The sequence below is a fragment of the Scyliorhinus torazame genome, chromosome 15, assembly GCF_047496885.1.
Source record: "Scyliorhinus torazame isolate Kashiwa2021f chromosome 15, sScyTor2.1, whole genome shotgun sequence".
Taxonomy (NCBI): domain Eukaryota; kingdom Metazoa; phylum Chordata; class Chondrichthyes; order Carcharhiniformes; family Scyliorhinidae; genus Scyliorhinus; species Scyliorhinus torazame.
Window position 1 is genome coordinate 53,521,198 of NC_092721.1, and position 19,575 is coordinate 53,540,772.

Sequence of the window (19,575 nt, forward strand, 5' to 3'; positions counted from 1 at the left end):
AGTCCTGGCACTGGGTTCAGTATTCACTTCTTTCCCCTTGTGGGAGAGTCTAGCAGCAGAGTGCATAATAATCGCAGAGTAAGGGGTCACCCATTTAAGACAGGTGAGGAGTAATTCCATCTGAGGTAGCAAATCTATGGAATTCTTTACAGCAGAGAGCTGGAAAGGCAGAGTCGTTAAGTATGTTCAAAGCTGAGATAGACAAATTTTTAATCAAGAGTTATGGAGATAAGGCAGAAAGTGGAGTTAAGAACAAAGAACAAAGAAAAGTACAGCACAGGAAGAGGCCCGTCGGCCCTCCAAGCCTGTGCCGACCATGCTGCCCGTCGAAACTAAAATCATCTGCACTTCTGGGGTCCGTATCCCTCTATTCCCATCCTATTCATGTCTTTGTCAAGTTGCCCCTTAAACGTCATTATCGTCCCTGCTTCCACCACCTCCTCCGGTAGCGAGTTCCAGGCACCCACTACCCTCTGTATAAAAAACTTGCCCTGTACATCTCCTCTAAACATTGCCCCTCGCACCTTAAATCTATGTCCCTTAGTAATTGACCCCTCTACCCTGGGAAAAAGTCTCTTACTATCCACTCTGTCTATGCTCCTCATAATTTTGTAGACCTCTATCAGGTCACCCCTGAACCTCTGTCGTTCCAGTGAGAACAAACCGAGTTTATTCAACCTCTCCTCATAGCTAATGCCCTCCATACCAGGCAACATTCTGGTAAATCTCTTCTGCACCCTCTCTAAAGCCTCCACATCCTTCTGGTAGTGTGGCGACCAGAATTGAACACTATACTCCAAGTGTGGCCTAACTAAGGTTCTATACAGCTGCAACATGACTTGCCAATTCTTATACTCAATGCCCCGGCCAATGAAGGCAAGCATGCCCTATGCCTTCTTGACTACCTTCTCCACCTGTGTTGCCCCTTTCAGTGACCTTTGGATCTGTACATCTAGATCTCTCTGACTGTCAATACTCTTGAGGGTTCTACCATTCACTGTATATTCCCTACCTGCATGAGGCCTTCCAAAATGCATTACCTCACATTTGTCCAGATTAAACTCCATCTGCCATCTCTCCGCCCAAGTCTCCAAACAATCTAAATCCTGCTGTATCCTCTGACAGACCTCGTCGCTATCTGCAATTCCACCAACCTTTGTGTCGTCTGCAAACTTACTAATCAGAACAGTTACATTTTCCTCCAAATCATTTATATATGCTACAAACAGCAAAGGTCCCAGCACTGATCCCTGCGGAACACCATTAGTCACAGCCCTCCAATCAGAAAAGCACCCTTCCATTGCTACTCTCTGCCTTCTATGACCTCACCAATTCTGTATCCATCTTGCATGCTCACCCCTGATCCCATGTGACCTCACCTTTTGTACCAGTCTGCCATGAGGGACCTTGTCAAAGGCCTTACTGAAGTCCAAACAGACAACATTGTTGCTAACTTTTGGTTGGTTCAATTGGCTCTGTTTTATAACCTTTGCTCTCGAGTCGCCAGGTATCTTTATGATACCGCCACAAGGTTCAAGTTCAAGTAATGATCAATAACTCAATACACCAATTAGTAAGATTCAAATAAAAGCACATTTATTATACACCTTAAATCGCTACTCATGCATAAGTTCTACTTCTAAGCTACTTCTACAACTAACAGGCCTATACTTAGCTTTGGACTGGCCCACCAGGTCAGGGGAACAAATGGCCTTTCGTTCAGGTTCTGAGTCTGCGGGATTCAAAGTTGGTACAAACTGGTAGCTAGGAGCGCCTATCACGTAGCGAGCGTTGACTTCAGACTTACGGGCTCTTGGCAGCAACTGAACCAGTCACTGTCAAGCGTTGGTTCGCGTTGTTGAGTGACCCGGTCAAGAAGGACGATTTGAACTTGGAGGGCTTCCCGCCTTTCGGGGCGGACCGTGTACCTGGTTCCAAGTGATTGGACTTCGTTCCAATCGCTTGGTTCGATTTCTCCAATACTGGAGCGGTTCCCTGATCGATGGGCGGTCTTAAGGTGTCCGTTAACCTCTTTTGCGTTGGCTCCTGCTGGCGCCGAGGAGTCTGGCTTGGCCTTGTTTATCCCAAATGTTTCAATTGTTCCCGGGGATCGCTCATTAGTATGTAGACGGCAGCTACAATATTATGCAGATGGCTGCTTGTATCGATGCTGTCTGGGTTTTTGCAGAGTCTAATGCTCAGTAAACTTGCACCTGCTAGTTTCTGCCTATGTTGGCTGAATTTCCCTTCAGCCTTTGCTGTTCTCCATTTTACGTCGGGTGTTGGCCAACCCAGGTGGCAACACACCCTCCTTGTGATCCTAAAGCGAAGCGTGAAGGATCACATAACTGCGTTGTTCTTCATTCCCTGGCCCGATGAGCCCTCTTCTGTGGCCTCTACACTGACCATAACTATGCAAGAAAATTTTTAACTGACAATTCTGAGGGGCGCTATGTCAAACAGGGACATGCATTACAAAATAAGAAAATCGGAACCTCTAACTATCCTTAATAAACTACACTCACTCAATCATTCCATCACACTAACTTCCTAAACAATACAAACAAAATCATAGCAGCATTATACACATTTTTCTGGCTTGGCAGTCAAGCTCAGGATTGTACAATCGCTCATGAAACATGTCTTTATTCACAACAAAAAACCCCGCAAACGAATGCTCTTTATTATAGATCGTGGGGTTCGGGGGGTCTGGTCATATCCGAAAATAGGGGATCTTATCCTATATACCGGGGTGTGAGCGCGGTAGGCTCTCCTTCTCCATTTTCTCAGGCGAATAGTCTGCACGATGCAGCAGAGTATCACCAATATTAATAGGGATCCTATCAAGTAGGACAGGGAGTACCAGGTTACAAACCTGTCACACCAAGATGGTGTGGTGTCGCTTGTGACTGGGCTCTGGGTACTATGGGGAAGTGAATCATTAACGGCTGGGGGGGGTTTGAGGTCAGGGGGTTCGCGTTCGCGCGCTACCAAATGTCCATTATGGTGATGACCCACGCAGAGGATGTCCTCATGGTTCTTCTTTCACTTCTCTTCTCTGGTCCTGGAGCTTCTGGAGTTCTGTGGGATCAAGCATAGTGTCTGTTACTATCTTGGTTTAATATCTCGTATGAGAGCCTGTCTGTCCTTTAGTGCCAATTACTCCCTTTATAATTGGTCACTATGTGTGACTCCCTCATTTTTTTTTCAATAACCGAATTTCAGGACAAGACACACTTACAAATACTGAGCCAGTGCGAGCCGTCTCGCAGACTGTGCGGTTTACCATCCAAATGTTTGAGGATGTAAATAGCAGAGGGCTGGCAACCTAAGGGTTACCTGAAAACAAAACAAAACTTTTTGAACAAAACTTGCCGAAATGAGGTGCGTATGGAGTAAGATTTGGGTGGAGTCCCCGGGCAGGACGGCGACCAATGCCGTGTGTGCTCTACCCGAGTGTAGCTGACCAGTGGGGCTTCCCAGGCAGAGCGGGTCCCAATGCCATTTCTCCACTGCCTGAGCAACCGACAAGAACGGGCAAGAAATGTAGTCATCGTGGGGGGGTTGCCGTATTGGTTCTTCCTTTGAACCAGAAGGGCAGTGACGAATGGGGGTCTGTTTCAGTCGACAGACGAGTTCCTATGAACTGGCGTCTGGGGCATTAACAAGTCTCTGCGGAAAAACTAGTTCCTCTGAACTAGCGTCTGGCCAAACTAGTTTCTCTGACTGCCAGTGGGCGTCAGAAGGGTGGTGGCGTGGGGCCGTGGAAAAAGTTTCTGGTCTAACCTACAACATTTAACAACAAGAGTACAAATAACATTAAACATGCTGCAGGTTCCATCAGAAAGGACACCGTTTCTCCCAAGCGGTTCCTTTTACAACATCATCTGGACACCTCAGTTATCGGTTGCGAACAGGGTCGCAAAGGGGTTCTCGTTTTGGGAGTCAGACTCAAAGTCGTCATCATCGCCCGGATGCCAAACTCTCGAGTGTATCAGGGCTGATAGGGCTGCATGGTGTGATCTGGGATCGCTCTCGGTGACAAAAGGTGGTGTCTAGTTCTGTGGGGATGGAATCGGGGTCGTCATTGTAGGTCGGTGGTCGGTGGTGGGGTTTGTGTAGGAAAGTGATCATGAAGGGGTCACTCGAATCGTGGTCAGATTCGCTGGGTGTGGGTCCTGTTGTCCGAGTCACAGTTGCTGTCGCTGCTGCTGCTGTCTGTGGGTGTACCGGGGCGGAGTGTATATTTCAGGGGTGGAGTCGAGGTTGAGTCCGTGGCTGGGCTGGACGTGTTGGGGGAGGGTAGGGTTACATTGGCTGTGGGCGGGGCATGGTCTGCTGCATCGAGCATGACGTGATGTGGGTAGACTGTGTTCCATATACCTTCATCTGGTTGATATGGAACCACGCAGTCTTTCCAGTGGGGTACTTACTTTATTTTGTAGACGGAAGGGCTTACTTTGTCCGCAATGGAGTACAGACCCGAATACTTTGGTGACAGGAATGTGCTGGGGTTGTATACGGAGAGCATGACTTGCTGTCCGACACTGAACTCAGTCGCATGCACTGTCATATCGAAACAGGCCTTGCTCTGTATCTTTCTTGTGCCCAATTTCACTGCGGCTGCTAGCTGAGCCGTTTTAACATTTGCCACTAATTGTTCTACTGCTTTCTCGTATGTGAGGGCCGTCACTTCGGGGCTGGTCAAATCTAATCCTAATAAAAATTCTGTGCCTTTCATGGGGCATCCAGTCATGAGAGTGTGTGGGGTGTAACCTGTGGAAGTTGAAACCGTATTTCGCAGAAACATCAGCGCAAAAGGGAGGACTGAATCCCAAGTGGTGTTGTTTTGCTGGACCATTTTTCTGAGGGTGGATTTTAGGGTCCGATTCATATGCTCCACGATACCACTTGACTGGGGGTGGTATGCAATGTGGAATTTTTTGGTAATGCCAAATATCGTGAGGCTTCATGACACGTCCCGTAAAATGGGAAACTTGGTCGGATTCAATGCTGCGGGGGAGTCCCCATCTCGTAAAGATATAGTGGGTTAAAATCTTGGCTGTGGTCTTTGCCGTGTTCGCTCTGGATTGGAATGCTTCCACCCATTTTGTAAACGTGTCTATCACCACGAGTACATATTTATAACCATTCCTGCAAAGGGGCAATGGTCCAATATAATCAATCTGGAGGTTAGTCCAGGGGCCATTAACGGGTCGGCTGTGACTGAGCTGAGCCTTTTTGGCGTATCTGTCCGGGTTGTTCTGGGAACAGATAAGGCTGGTCTCAATGTAGTGATTTACATCGTCTTTTAAACTCGGCCACCAACAGAGCTGCCTGAGGTGGGCTGTAGTGGGATCAATTCCCTGATGTCCATGACTGTCATGGAACAAACAAGTGAGCTGATTCCAGTCCTGTTCAGGAACCACATAAAGGGTGTATTTTAACGCCACACCGTCATGTGTGGTCAGTGTATTCTTAAACCTATCATAGGGGGCTGGATAGTTTCCTTTCAAAATCTCCCCGAGATTGTTGTCCTGCTTCTGGGCCTGCACTAAATCTTCGATATTAGTCTGTGAGACCTGAACTGCATTCACTGGTGCGCTTTCGGGGGGTGTCCAAAAATATCCATGCCTGGAACCTGCTTTAGCCAGTGCATCGGCTTTTACATTTCCAGGGGGGGAGAAACGATGGTGACTACGAACTTTAACTATTCCAAAAGTCCTGTTCTGTGCTCACTCTAAAATGTGGCGGAGCAATGGGGCTGAGGGGAGGAGTTTTCCATCTGCGGAAACAAATCTTCTTGCTTTCCACAGGGGCAGGAATTCCGTGAGGCTGTTGCAGACATGGAGGCTGTCCGAATATATGTCTGCTGGGCTGGGGAAGGAATATGGGTGTTCCACTATGTATGTGATGGCCGCAAGCTCTGCCGCCTGCACGCTTAAGTGTCCTGGAAGTTTTATTGCTATTTCTTCTAGGGCGCATCCCTGCGTGTCCTCGACATAAATGCCTCATCCTGTTATGCGCTTCCCTTCTACTATTGTGAAAGATCCATCCTTATGGGTTCGCACGTGTCTGTGTGCTCGGGCTCTGGGTTGAACTACCTATCTTTCTGGGGCCTGTGTTGTGGTGTGGAGAGATAATTTCATATTCATGGGGGGTTCCGGGGTACTGTCGGTTATCGGCTAAAAAGGTGTTGGTCTTTGTCCTTTTAACAGTGATGTCTCGTCCCTGCAAAAGAAGGGTCCATCTGGCTGCTCTAATCTGACTGACTGTACCATCCTTGAGTCGTCCATCCAGTAAAAGTTGGGTTGGGGGGGGGTGTTCCGTGAGGATTGTGATGGGGTTCAGTCCGGTTATGTACGAAAAATACTGTACTGCCCAAAAAACTGTGAGCAGGTGCCTTGCACAGGCTGAAAATCCCTGTTCCACAGCATCTAAAACTCTGGAGGCATAAGGCACGGGCCTTAACTGTTCGTGCCGTTCCTGAAGTAGCACGGCCGAAAGGGTGCGGTCTGTGGTCGCTACCTCTATAGCGTAGGGGGAAAGCGGGTCTGGAACTTGTAGTGCGGGGGCTGCTATGAGTGCTCTTTTCAACGAGTGCACAGAATCCGTATGCTGCGGAAGCCAAGGGGCTCCTTTCTTTAGGAGGTCTGAGAGGGGAAACCAGCAATAGCCAACCAGTCCTAAAAACGACCAGAGGGCTGAAATGTTCTAGGGAAGGGGCAATTTAGCAATCGAGTCAATCCTTTTGTGCTCGATCTCGCGTTTACCGTGCGTGATAATTGTACCCAAATATATAACTTTGTGTTCCAAAATCTGGGCCTTTTTGGGGTTAACTTTACATCCAATTGCTTGTAAGAGTTCCAGGAGTTCGGACAGAAGCTCGATGTGCTCTTCCTCGGTGTCTGTCTGCAGTATTAGGTCGTCTACATACTGGACCAGACATTCGGGGCGAGAAAATTTGGCAAAACCATTTGCCAGCTGTCGGTGGAAAATGGAGGGGGAGTTGTAGAATCCTTGTGGGAGGCATGGCCACAGGTACTGTTGGTTTTTAAAAGTGAAGGCAAATTTGTACTGGCACGCCTTTGCCAATGGAATGGACCCGAATCCATTACTGATATCCAAAACCGTAAAGTAGCGGGAATTGAGTCCCTGCTTGAGCATGGTCTCGGGACTTGTTGCTACTGTGGGGGCTGCTGCGGGGGTGATTTTGTTGAGTTCCCGGTCAGCCACCATGATCCATCGGGCTTTCTCACTGGCCAAATCGGGGCATTATTAGTGGAGGCTACTGATCTAAGTACGCCCTGCTCTAATAAGCTGACGATAACTTTTGCGATTTCTCCCTCTGCCTCTTGGGGAAATCCATACTGCTTTTGGGGTCTAGGGTCAGGTCCTGTGATTTGTACTGAACCAGTCATCCGGCCATAGCCGTGTTTGTGGGTCGCGAATGCTGTCCTGTTCTTTTGTAACCTGCTTGTCCATGCTAATTGTAGTCGGGTTAAACCAAAATTCGCCAACTGCGCTAATTTTGTTGGCGTATTCACCTATTGTGAGCGTTGCGGGGGCTCTTGCAGATTTTGCCATTTTCCAGACACATTGATTGACTGGATCAAAGGATAGATTGTGGGAATTCATAAAATCTATGCCCAAAATGTGTTCTGCTGTGTGGGGCAGGTCGACTAAAAGTATGGGGTGCTTGGTGGTGATGTTGCCGATTTGAATGGGTACAGGGGCTGTGATGTGTCCCTGCTGTGAGTGGCCTGTAAAGCCGCTGAGGGTGATAGTGGCTGTAGTGGGCCACATGTCCTTTTGAAACATGGTGGAGGAATTTATTGTGGTGCAGGACCCTCCTGTGTCCCAGAGAAACTCGATGGGCTGTCCCCGTATCTTTGTTGCGACTACCGGTCGGCCAGACCTATCCCAAAGGGTGTCGCAGACCCAACTGGGGGAGCCCGAACACCGTCAGTCCTTTCCGTTCAGGTCCGTCTGATCTGAACGGGTGCTCACACTATGTAAGGGCTCTGTCTTATTCTTATTCAGGCTGCCTGCCTTTTGGGCTCTCTGTGGCTTTCGTGGGGCATTGCATTCCCTTGCAAAGTGTCCCAACTGTCCACAGTTGTAACATTCCTGTGACATTTGTGGGGGGCTGTTCTTGCCTTCATTTACCCATGCGGGGTTCTGGTGTGCCTTAACTGCTTGCATGTCTGCTTCTGCCTGCTGTCCTTCGGGATTTTTAACTGCGGGTTTGTTTTGTACCGACTGCTCCCAGGCGCGGGACAATCTTTTTACGGCCCATTTCTCATTATGAGCCTCCTCTGAGGGATCATAATTCGCACAAGCTTTTTGTCCTGTTTCTGTGGAATGGGAGATAAGGGTGCGGGTCCATTTGGCCATGTTGTCTGGGGACAAATGGGCACGGTCTAAGTCTCCAAAAACTGCTGCAAAATGGATCCACAGGCGTCCAGCTGTGGGGTGCTCGGCTTTCTTTTGCCTGCACTTATTGAGGCCATCTACAGGGTCACCCCTGTTATACCCGATCGTGTCTCGGATCGCGGTATGCATTTCTGCAAGGGTGCCTCCTCCTACATTCTGTGGGTTGGGAAGCGCTGCTACGGCCGAAGGGTCTAAACTCAAAACTGTGATCTTCACGTGCTCTCGCTCATCCAGGCCGTACATGGTCGCCTGCTGCTTTACTCTGGCAAAGAAGTGGCGGGGGTCTGAGGTGGGGAGGAACGGTTTGATTTTCTCGCATGCGTCCCGTAATTGGGTCACTTTTAAGGGGGTGGTGTACAGAAATTCCGTGTCGTCCGATGTGGCTGTGCAGTGGGTGGTGACTGGGTTAATTGGAGCCTGAACTATCTGCTCGATGGGGGCTTGCGGCGCTTTTCTCTTTTGGGGCTTTCCCTGCGCACATGTTCCCTAAACATATCTGCGCTGTCTCATTTAACTCTTCCCAATCAGGCCCGTCTTCCTCATCTGACTTTGATCCAAAGGTTTCCTGGAAACCTTTTTGAACTGAAAGCAGAGATTGCAGTTCTGCAATCTGCTTCTGGCACTTTGCGTGGTCTAGTGAGCTTTGTCTTTGCTCCGTGGTGGCAGCATGGAGTGCTCTTAACGCTGCCTTCAGGTCACTACACTGCCTCTGCAATGCCTCTACCTGCTTCTCGGTTTTCTCTCGTACCAGGACGGCACGTTGCGTGTCCTGATAGGCCTTTTCGTACTGGAACTGGAAGCTGCTTAAGTGCGCCAGACAAGACTGGTGTGCCCACTTGGCATCATCCGCCTCTCCGTCTTTTGCTGCCAACTTCCTCCTTAACTCTACGTCCTCTCTCTCTACCTCACTGACATCGACCTTGCTCATTCGATGTATGCCTTCTATCTCTTTCCGGAGAGTCCTAACGACCTCCTCTGTGCCTCGCAATTGTGCCAAACAGGATACGATTGCCATCAGCTTGCAAGCTTTTCCTAAGTTCCTCTTGTGAATCTCGCTCAGGTTCTCCCACCAAGTATGTCCTATACTCCCGGGACCTGTTTCCTCATTGTTACAGAATTCACTCCAAAGGAGCCATCCTTTCCCTTTGAGGTACTTCCTGATTTCCTCTTCCCAAACGGGACATTGTCCTACTCTGCTGCTGCTGGTCGCTGCGACCGTAAATTCTTCTGGGTTCATGACGCGTTGCATTGCCTGCATTGCCATCTTTCCACTCTGAATGCTTTCTTAAATTTGGAACAAGGGGTATTAAGGCGGTGCTGTAATTACGGGTACGGCTTTCGCTATTTTCCGATATACAAACTCCCGACAGTTTTGTCGAAACAAAAAATCTATCAGTTTACCTTATCGCCCTATTAGTTACGCATGCATTTAACACACTTCCAAATTATGAGGATTGATCAGAACTGCTTGAACACTTGTGGTTTTCTGTTCCTAATTGGATCTCTAATTCAAATTTTTGGGTTCTCCTGGAGTGATGAAGCCACGTCTAGATCGGGTCCCGGCAGAGTCGCCAGTAATATGTTGCTAACGTTTGGTTGGTTCAATTGGCTCTGTTTTATAACCTTTGCTCTCGAGTCGCCAGGTATCTTTATGATACCGCCACGAGGTTCAAGTTCAAGTAATGATCAATAACTCAATACACCAATTAGTAAGATTCAAATCAAAGCACATTTATTATACACAGTAAATCGCTACTCATGCATGAATTCTACTTCTAAGCTACTTCTACAACTAACAGGCCTATACTTAGCTTCGGACTGGCCCACCAGGTCAGGGGAACAAATGGCCTTTCGTTCGGGTTCTGAGTCTGCGGGATTCAAAGTTGGTACGGACTGGTAGCTAGGAGCGCCTATCTCGTAGCGAGCGTTGACTTAAGACTTACTGGCTCTTGGCAGCAGCTGAACCGGTCACTCTCAAGCTTTGGTTCGCATTGCTGAGTGACCCGGTCAAGAAGGACGATTTGAACTTGGGGGCTTAACTTTACAGTCCCCAGGGGCTTCCCGCCTTTCGGGGCGGACCCTGTACCTGGTTCCAAGTGATTGGACTTCGTTCCAATCGCTTGGTTCAATTTCTCCAATACTGGAGCGGTTCCCTGATCGATGGGCGGTCTTGAGGTGTCCGTTAACCTCTTTTGTGTTGGCTCCTGCTGGTGCCGAGGAGTCTGGCTTGGCCTTGTTTATCGCAAATGTTTCGATTGTTCCCGGGGATCGCTCATTAGTATGTAGATGGCAGCTCCATTATTATGCAGATCACTGCTTGTATCGATGCTGTCTGGGCTTTTGCAGAGTTTAATACACAGTAAACTTGCGCCTGCTAGTTTCTGCCTGTGTTGGTTGAATTTCCCTTCAGCCTTTGCTGTTCTCCATTTTACGTCGGGAGTTGGCCAACCCAGGTGGCTACAACATCCACTGCCCTACCTGCATCAATCATCTTTGTGACCTCCTCGAAAAACTCTATAAAGTTAGTGAGACACGACCTCCCCTTCACAAAATCATGCTGCCTCTCGTTAATACATCCATTTGCTTCCAATTGCACGAGATTGATTCCCTACTGAAGGACAGTTCTGAGGCGTTCATGTCAGATGACCCGACCTATACAAGAAATCCAGGTACGACCTCCGCAAAGCCATCTGAGATGCCAAGAGAGAATATCAAACCAAGCTAGAGTCACAGATAGACTCTCGGCAATTGTGGCAAGGACTAAACAACATAACGGGCTACAAAGCGAAGCCGAGCAGTATCTCCGGCAGCAGCGCACCCCTCCCTGATGAACTCAATGCATTCTATGCTCGGTTCGAGCAGGTAACCAACAATCCGTTGTCGAGTGCCCCAGCGGCCCATAACTCACCCACACCCACCATCACAGCTTCCGAAGTCAGATCGGCCTTCCTGAAACTGAACGCTCGGAAGGCGACGGACCCAGACGGGATCCCTGGTCGTGCACTCTGAGCCTGCATGGACCAGCTGGCAGAGGTGTTCGCGGACATCTTTAACCTGTTCCTACTCCACTCCGAGGTCCCACCTGCTTCAAGAAGACCATCATCATACCGGTGCCAAAGAAGAACCAGGCAACGTGCCTCAATGACTACCATCCGGTGGCCCTGATCTCAGTCATAATGAAGGTCTTCGAGAGGTTGATCATGAAGCGCATCACCTCCATACTCCCAGAACGCCTTGATCCACTGCAATTCGCATACTGTCGCAACCGGTCCACAGCAGACGCCATTTCCCTGGCCCTACACTCATTCGGAGAGCATCGCGACAACAAGGACTCTTACATCAGACTCCTATTTATTGACTACAGCTCCGCCTTCAACACCATAATCCCAGCCAAGCTCATATCAAAGCCCCAAAACCTAGGACTTGGCTCCCCACTCTGCAACTGCATCCTCGGTTTTCTGACCACAATCAGTAAAAATGAACAACAACACCTCCTCCACAATAGTCCTCAATACCGGGGCCCCGCAAGACTACGTACTTAGCTCCCTACTCTACTCCCTGTACACACATGGCTGCGTGGCAAAATTTGGTTCCAACTCCATCTACAAGTTTGCTGATGATACGACCATAGTGGGCCGATCGAATAACGACGAGTCAGAATACAGGAGGGAGATTGAGAACCTAGTGGAGTGGTGCAGCGACAACAATCTCTCCCTCAATGCCAGCAAAACTAAAGAGCTGGTCATTGGCTTCAGGAAGCAAAGTACTGCACACACCCCTGTCAGCATCAACGGAGCCGAGGTGGAGATGGTTAGCAGTTACAAATTCCAGAAATCTGTCCTGGTCCACCCACGTCGACGCTACCACCAAGAAAGCACAACAACGCCTATACTTCCTCAGGAAACTAAGGAAATTCGGCATGTCCACATTAACCCTTACCAACTTTTACAAATGTATCATAGAAAGCATCCTATCTGGCTGCATCACAGCCTGGTATGGCAACTGCTCGGCCCAGGACCGCAAGAAACTTTGGAGAGTCGTGAACACCGCCCAGTCCATCACACGAACCTGCCTCCCATCCATTGACTCCATCTACACCTCCCGCTGCCTGAGGAAAGCGGACAGCATAATCAAAGACCCCTCCCACCCGGCTTACTCACTCTTCCAACTTCTTCCATCGGGCAGGAGATTCAGAAGTCTGAGAACACGCACGAACAGACTCAAAAACAGCTTCTTCCCCACTATTACCGGGTTCCTAAATGACCCTCTGATGAACTGACCTCATTAACACTACACCCCGTATGCTTCATCCGATACTGGTGCTTATGTAGTTACATTGTGTACCTTGTGTTGCCCTATTATGTATTTTTTTGTTCTTCCCTTTTCTTCTCATGTACTTAATGATCTGTTGAGATGCTTACAGAAAAATACTTTCCACTGTACCGCGGTACAGTGACAATAAACAAATCCAATCCAAATGGGAGAAGATCCCGTCTTGAGTTGAGGATCATCACATCAGATCAGTAGTGATCTCATTGAATGGTGGAGCAACTTTATTGAGCCTAATGGTCTACTTCTGCTCTCCATCTTATGGTCTCAGCAGCACACTGTGGCTGCAAATGTATACAATCTACAGGATGCACAGCAGCAGCTCAACAAACACTTTCAATGCCACTTCCCTCCCATGACACTTTGGCCACTAAGAAGGACAAGAGCACCAGTGTTATGGGGATAATATCATTACCAAGTCCTTCTGCAAATCACACATCATCCAGGACAAATATCTTTGTTCCTACGTCATTCTAGGTCATTGTGGAAACACCATTGTCAATAAAACTGATCTCCCCTGAAAGCAACAATGGATTATTTAGTCACACTGAGCTTCATTCTGAAAATTCTCCTAAGGAATAAAAATGCAAAAAGCAAATGGATGGTGCAGGTAAAAAAAGGTTGACCTATCAAATTTTAAAGTTTTGACAGCATTTTTAATCTGTAAAATCAAACCTGCACATCTTTGGATTGTGAGAGAAAACCGGTGGGGACTGAAGAACCGAGGTTGGGGGCGGATGTTTGAGGGCAAATCAAAATCTGACATGTGGGAGGCTTTCAAATGTCAGTTGAAAGGAATTCAGGACCGGCATGTTCCTGTGAGGAAGAAGGATAAATATGGCAAATTTCGGGAACATTAGATAACGAGAGAGATATTGTAGGCCTCGTCAAAAAGAAAAAGGAGGCATTTGTCAGAGCTAGAAGGCTGGGAACAGACGAAGCCTGTGCGGAATATAAGGAAAGTAGGAAGGAACTTAAGCAAGGAGTCAGGAGGGCTAAAAGGGGTCACGAAAAGTCATTGGCAAATAAGGTTAAGGAAAACCCCAAGGCTTTTTACACATAAAAAGCAAGAGGGTAGCCAGGGAAAGGGTTGGCCCATTGAAGGACAGTGGAGGGAATTTATGTGTGGAGCCAGAGGAAATGGGCGAGGTAATAAATGAATACTTTGCATCAGTATTCACCAAAGAGAAGGAATTGGCGGATGTTAAGTCTGGAGAAGGTTTTGTAGATAGCCTGGGTCATACTGAGATCCAAAAAGATGAGGTATTGGGCATCTTGAAAAATATTAAGGTAGATAAGTCCCCAGGGCCTGATGGGATCTACCCCAGAATACTGAAGGAGGCTGGAGAGGAAATTGCTGAGGCCTTGACAGAAATCTTTGGATTCTCACCGTCTTCAGGTTATGTTCCGGAGGACTGGAGAATAGCCAATGTTGTTCCTTTGTTTAAGAAGGGTAGCAAGGATAATCCAGGGAAGTATAGGCCGGTGAGCCTTATGTCAGTGGTAGGGAAATTACTGGAGAGAATTCTTTGAGACAGGATCTACTCCCATTTGGAAGCAAGTGGACGTATCAGCGGAGGCAACACGGTTTTGTGAGGGGGAGGTCATGCCTCACTAACTTTTTAAAAAACATATTTTTATCAAGGTATTTGCAAATTTTAATAATAATAATGACAATGACATAAACATGGGATAATAAACGTTTCCACCACCATCCTTATCGTCACACACCCCAACCAAAAAAACAACGATCCAGCCCTCTCCACCCCCCACCCTCCTTGGAATACTGCATCTGCTGACATTTTAATTTTCCCCGAGAAAGTCGACGAACGGCTGCCACCTCCGCGTGACCCCTACCATTGATCCTCTTAAGGCAAACTTTCTCTTCTCAAGACTGAGAAACCCAGCCATGTCGCTAACCCAGGTCTCTACACTCGGGGGTTTCGAGTCCCTCCACATTAATAAGAGCCATCTCCGGGCTACCAGGGAGGCAAACGGCGAGGCGTCGGCCTCTTTCGCTCCCCGAACTCCCTGCTCTTCCGACACTCCAAAGATCGCTACCTCTGGACTAGGCACCACCCGTGTTTTTAGTACCATGGACATTGCCTGTAAAACGTGTAGAAGATTTTAGTTTAGACGGGCAGCATGGTCGGCACAGGTTTGGAGGGCCGAAGGGCTATGCTGTACTTTTCTTTGTTCTTTGTTCTTAGCAAAACCTGCCAAAACCCTCTAAGCTTCGGGCATGCCCAAAACATGTGGACATGATTTGCTGGGCTTTCCGCGCACCTTGCACACCTGTCCTCTACCCTGAAAAACTTGCTCATCCTAGCCACTGTCATGTGTGCCCGGTGGACCACCTTAAATTGTATCAGGCTAAGCCTGGCACAAGATGAGGATGTATTAACCCTGCTTAGGGCATCTGCCCACAGACCCGCCTCTGTCTCTCCTCCTAGCTCGTCCTCCCACTTGCCCTTAAGCTCCTCCACCGGAGTTTCCTGCGCTTCCGAAAGCTCCTGGTAAATATATGATACCTTCCCCTCTCCCACCCAGGTACTGGACACTACTCTATCCTGAATCCCCCGTGGCGGCAGCAGCAAAATGCCGGAACCTGCTTTCTCAGGAAGTCTCGCACCTGAACCGATTCCCTGTGGCAACTCAAATTTATCTTCCAAGGCTTTCAAGCTGGGGAAGCTCCCATCTATAAATAGATCCCCCATCCTTCTAATTCCTGCCCTTTGCCATCTCTGGAACCCACCGTCCAGCCTACCCGGTTATAATAATTGATGGTTATTATAAATCGGGGTCCAAAACGATGCTCCCTCCACTCTCTTATACCTTCTCCACTGCCCCCAGATTTCAGAGCTGCCACCACCACCAGACTTGTGGGCTATCGGGCCGGCGAGAACGGAAGAGGTGCGATTATCAGTGCTCCCAAACTTGTGTCTTTACATGACGCCGCCTCCATCCGCTCCCACACTGACCCCTCCCTCACTACCCACTTCATAATCATGGCTATATTAGCCGCCTAGTAGAAGTTGCAGATGTTCGGCAGCGCCAACCCACCCTCCCCCCGACTGCGCTCCAGTAACACATTCTTCACTCGCGGGGTTTTACCCAACCACACAAAGCCCAAAATAACCTTTTCACCTGCATGAAAAAGGTCCTTGGGGTGAAGATGGGGAGGCACTGAAAGACAAACAGAAATCTGGGGAGGACCGTCATTTTCACGGCCTGTACCCTCCCCGCCAATGATAGCGGGAGCATGTCCCATCTCTTAAAGTCACCTTTCATTTGTTCTACAAGCCTGGATAGGTTTAACTTGTGCAGTGCCTCCCATTCCGTGGCCACCTGGATTTCCAAATACCGAAAGCTCCTTCCTACTATTCTAAGCGGCAACTCTCCCAGTCTCTTCTCCTGCCCTCTTGCCTGAATCGCAAACATCTCGCTTTTCCCCATGTTCAATTTATACCCCGAAAAATTGTCAAATTTCCCCAGGATTTGCATAACTTACCCCAGCCCCTGCAAAGGCTCTGAAATGTACAAGAGCAGAGGTCATCTGCGTAAAGCGAGACCGGTGCTCCACCTACCCCCCCCCCCCCCACCCCCCTCCCCCCCACCGAACAGCCCTTTCCAGTTCCTAGAGGCTATTAATGCCATGGCCAATGGCTCTATGGCCAGAGCAAAGAGTAGCGGGGAGAGGGGCAGCCTTGCCTCGCCCACAGTGTAGTGGGCCGACCTCAGCCGATTTGTACCCCGACCTCAGCCGATTTGTACGCACACTCGCTATTGGTGCCTGATTGAGCAACCGCAACCAGTCAATGAAGCCCTCACCAAACCCAAACCTTCCCAGCACCTCTCACAGGTAATTCTTCAAAAGTCTTCTCCGCATACATCGCTACCACCACATCCACCTCCCTTCCTTCCAAGGGAACCATAATAACATTTAAAAGCCTTTGAACATTGGCCTTGAGTTGCCTGCCCTTTACAAATCCCGTCTGGTCTTCCCCTATCACCCCCGGTGATGTGTTGGGTACTCTGGATCTATTGAGATAGGCTACCAACACTTGTAATAAAACAACTCTATTTTATTTAACTAAGAGCTGTTAAACATACTTGCACTGTGGGTCGACACTATGTTAGGTTGATTGAAGACCTATGTCTAACCTGACCAGCCTATACTGTTAGCACATGGTGAATGTTTATGCTACTGACTGTGGGCTCTGTCTGTCTCAGAGGCTGCATCCCGAATGAGCGGGAAAACTAGTGCCCTCTGTCTTTATAGTGACCGTGCCCTAACTGGTGATTGGCTGCTGTGTTGTGTGTGTTGATTGGTCTTGCAGTGTGTCAGTCAGTGTGTGTCTCTGCACCATCATATACTGATGTGTATATTATGACATTCCCCCTTTTCTAAAAAAAAAGTGTGTTCGTGGCAATAAATAATGTAGTATGCGAATGTTTCTAACTATGTGTGGCACATGCGAGCATATTTACAGGTCTATGTACAGAAACTCTAAGATATTTACATTGGAAGGTGTCTAGTGCAGATGGACAGTATGTAACACAAAATATAACTAGAACAACAGTATGTACAAACCAGTGAGTTAATCAAACAGGGTAACAAAACAATCAGTTCAGGAGTTCAAAGAGTCCATGAATTCAGGCAGTTCATAAATTCAATCTCTGAGGTGGGCGACGAATTCTGGTTGACCGCCTCAAGGGTGGGTCAGCGGCCACCTGTTCTGGAATGGGCAGGACTGTGTCAGACTCAGAGGGTGGCAGAGCGAAAGGGAGATCTGCAAAGTCCGTGACGGGTTTGTCCTGATGGCGGGCAGGACATGATGATCTGGTGGCGAGCGAGGAAGGAGTCGTAGTGCCCGCCTATTTCGTCGAAGAAGAGAGCCGGCTTGTAGACAAACCAAAAATGACCTGGGGGCCACTTGTCTGAGCACCACAGCGGTGGCGGACCAACCACCATCGGGAAGTTGGACACGGACCTCGTCATCAACAGCCAGAGCAGGGAGATCCGTGGCGTGGGCGTCGTACGCCGATTTGTGTTGGGACCGAGACAACTGCATTCGACGAAGGACCAGAAGGTTGTCCAAGTCCAGGACATGAATGGCCGGCACCATCGTCCGCAGCGTGCGATTCATCAACAATTGAGCAGGTGACAGGCCGGTGGACAATGGAGCTGACCTGTAAGCAAGCAGGGCGAGGTAAAAATCGGATCCTGCATCGGCCGCCTTGCACAGGAGTCGTTTGACAATGTGCACCCCCTTTTCAGCTTTGCCATTGGATTGGGGGTAATGGGGACTGGGCGTGACGTGTGAAGTTGTATTGTTTGGCAAAATTGGACCACTCCTGACTGGCAAAACATGGGCCATTGTCGGACATGACCGTGAGCGGGATGCCATGGCGAGCGAAGGTTTCCTTGCACGCCCGAATGACTGCAGTTGAGGTGAGGTCGTGTAGCCTAACTACCTCCGGGTAGTTTGAGAAATAGTCCACTATGAGGACGTAGTCCCGGCCAAGTGCATGGAACAGGTCGATGCCCACTTTGGTCCAGGGGGACGTGACCAACACATGGCATTGCAAGGTCTCCCTTGGCTGAGCAGGCTGGAAACGCTGGCATGTTGGGCAGTTAAGAACGGCATTGGCAATGTCCTCGTCGATTCCAGGCCAATACACTGCCTCACGGGCCCATCGGCGGTATTTCTCCACTCCCAGGTGGCCCTCATGGAGCTGCTCAAGGACGAGGTTCCGCATGCTGTGCGGAATGACGATCCTGTCCAGCTTTAGTAGAATTCCATCTACCATGGCCAGGTCATCTTTAATGTTATAGAATTGAGGGCATTGGCCCTTGAGCCACCCGTCTGTCAGGTGGCGCATGACACATTGTAGCAGGGGATCATTGGCCGTCTCACGACGAATATGGATGAGTCGTTCGTCCGTGGCGGGCAGATTGGATGCTGCGAATGCCACCTGAGCATCAATTTGGCACACGAAGCCCGCTGGGTCGCAGGGTGTGGTGACAGATCGGGAGAGTGCATCGGCGACGACGAGTTCTTTACCTGGGGTGTAGATGAGTTCAAAGTCGTACCACCTGAGTTTAAGGAGAATGCGCTGCAGGCACGGCGTCTTTTGAAAGATATTGACCAGTGGCCTGTGGTCTGTCTCGACTGAACTTTGGGAGTCCATAGACATAGTCATGGAATTTGACGACTCCGGTAAGAAGGCCCAGGCACTTTTTTTGAATTTGCATTGTTGTTTGGCATCTTTGAATTTGTCTACATATGTGTTTCTGGAACATACCTCTTCATTCACCTGAGGAAGGAGCAGCGCTCCGAAAGCTAGTGACATCGAAACAAACCTGTTGGACTTTAACCTGGTGTTGTAAGACTTCGTACTAGACAGGCTAGCAACACTTGCAATAGTACAACTCTATTTTATTTAACTAAGAGCTGTTAAACATACTTGCACTGTGGGTCGACACTGTGTTAGATTGACTGAAGATACTGATGTGTATATTATGACACCCGGGACACAATCCTCTATCCTTGTGGCCAGTATCTTAGCCAGCAGGTTGGCGTCCACGTTCAGCAGAGAAATTGGCCTGTATGACCCTCATGGCTCCGAATCCTTCTCCCGTTTCAGAATCGAGTAAAATCGAGGCCTGCAACATTCTTTGGGGGAGGACTCCCTTCTTTCTTGCTTCATTAAATGTCTTCACCAGCAGTGGGCTTAATATCTCTGAAAACGTCTTATAGAATTCCACCATGTAGCCGTCCGGCCCCGGGGCCTTGCCCGACTGCA

At 48.9% G+C, this 19,575-nt stretch overlaps 1 protein-coding gene across 9 annotated transcripts in view; it reads right to left on the minus strand.

Moving 5' to 3' along the window:
* dzip1 (DAZ interacting zinc finger protein 1) overlaps positions 1-19,575 on the minus strand; it is a 646,334-nt gene that overhangs the window by 238,297 nt on the left and 388,462 nt on the right. The window lies entirely within an intron of this gene.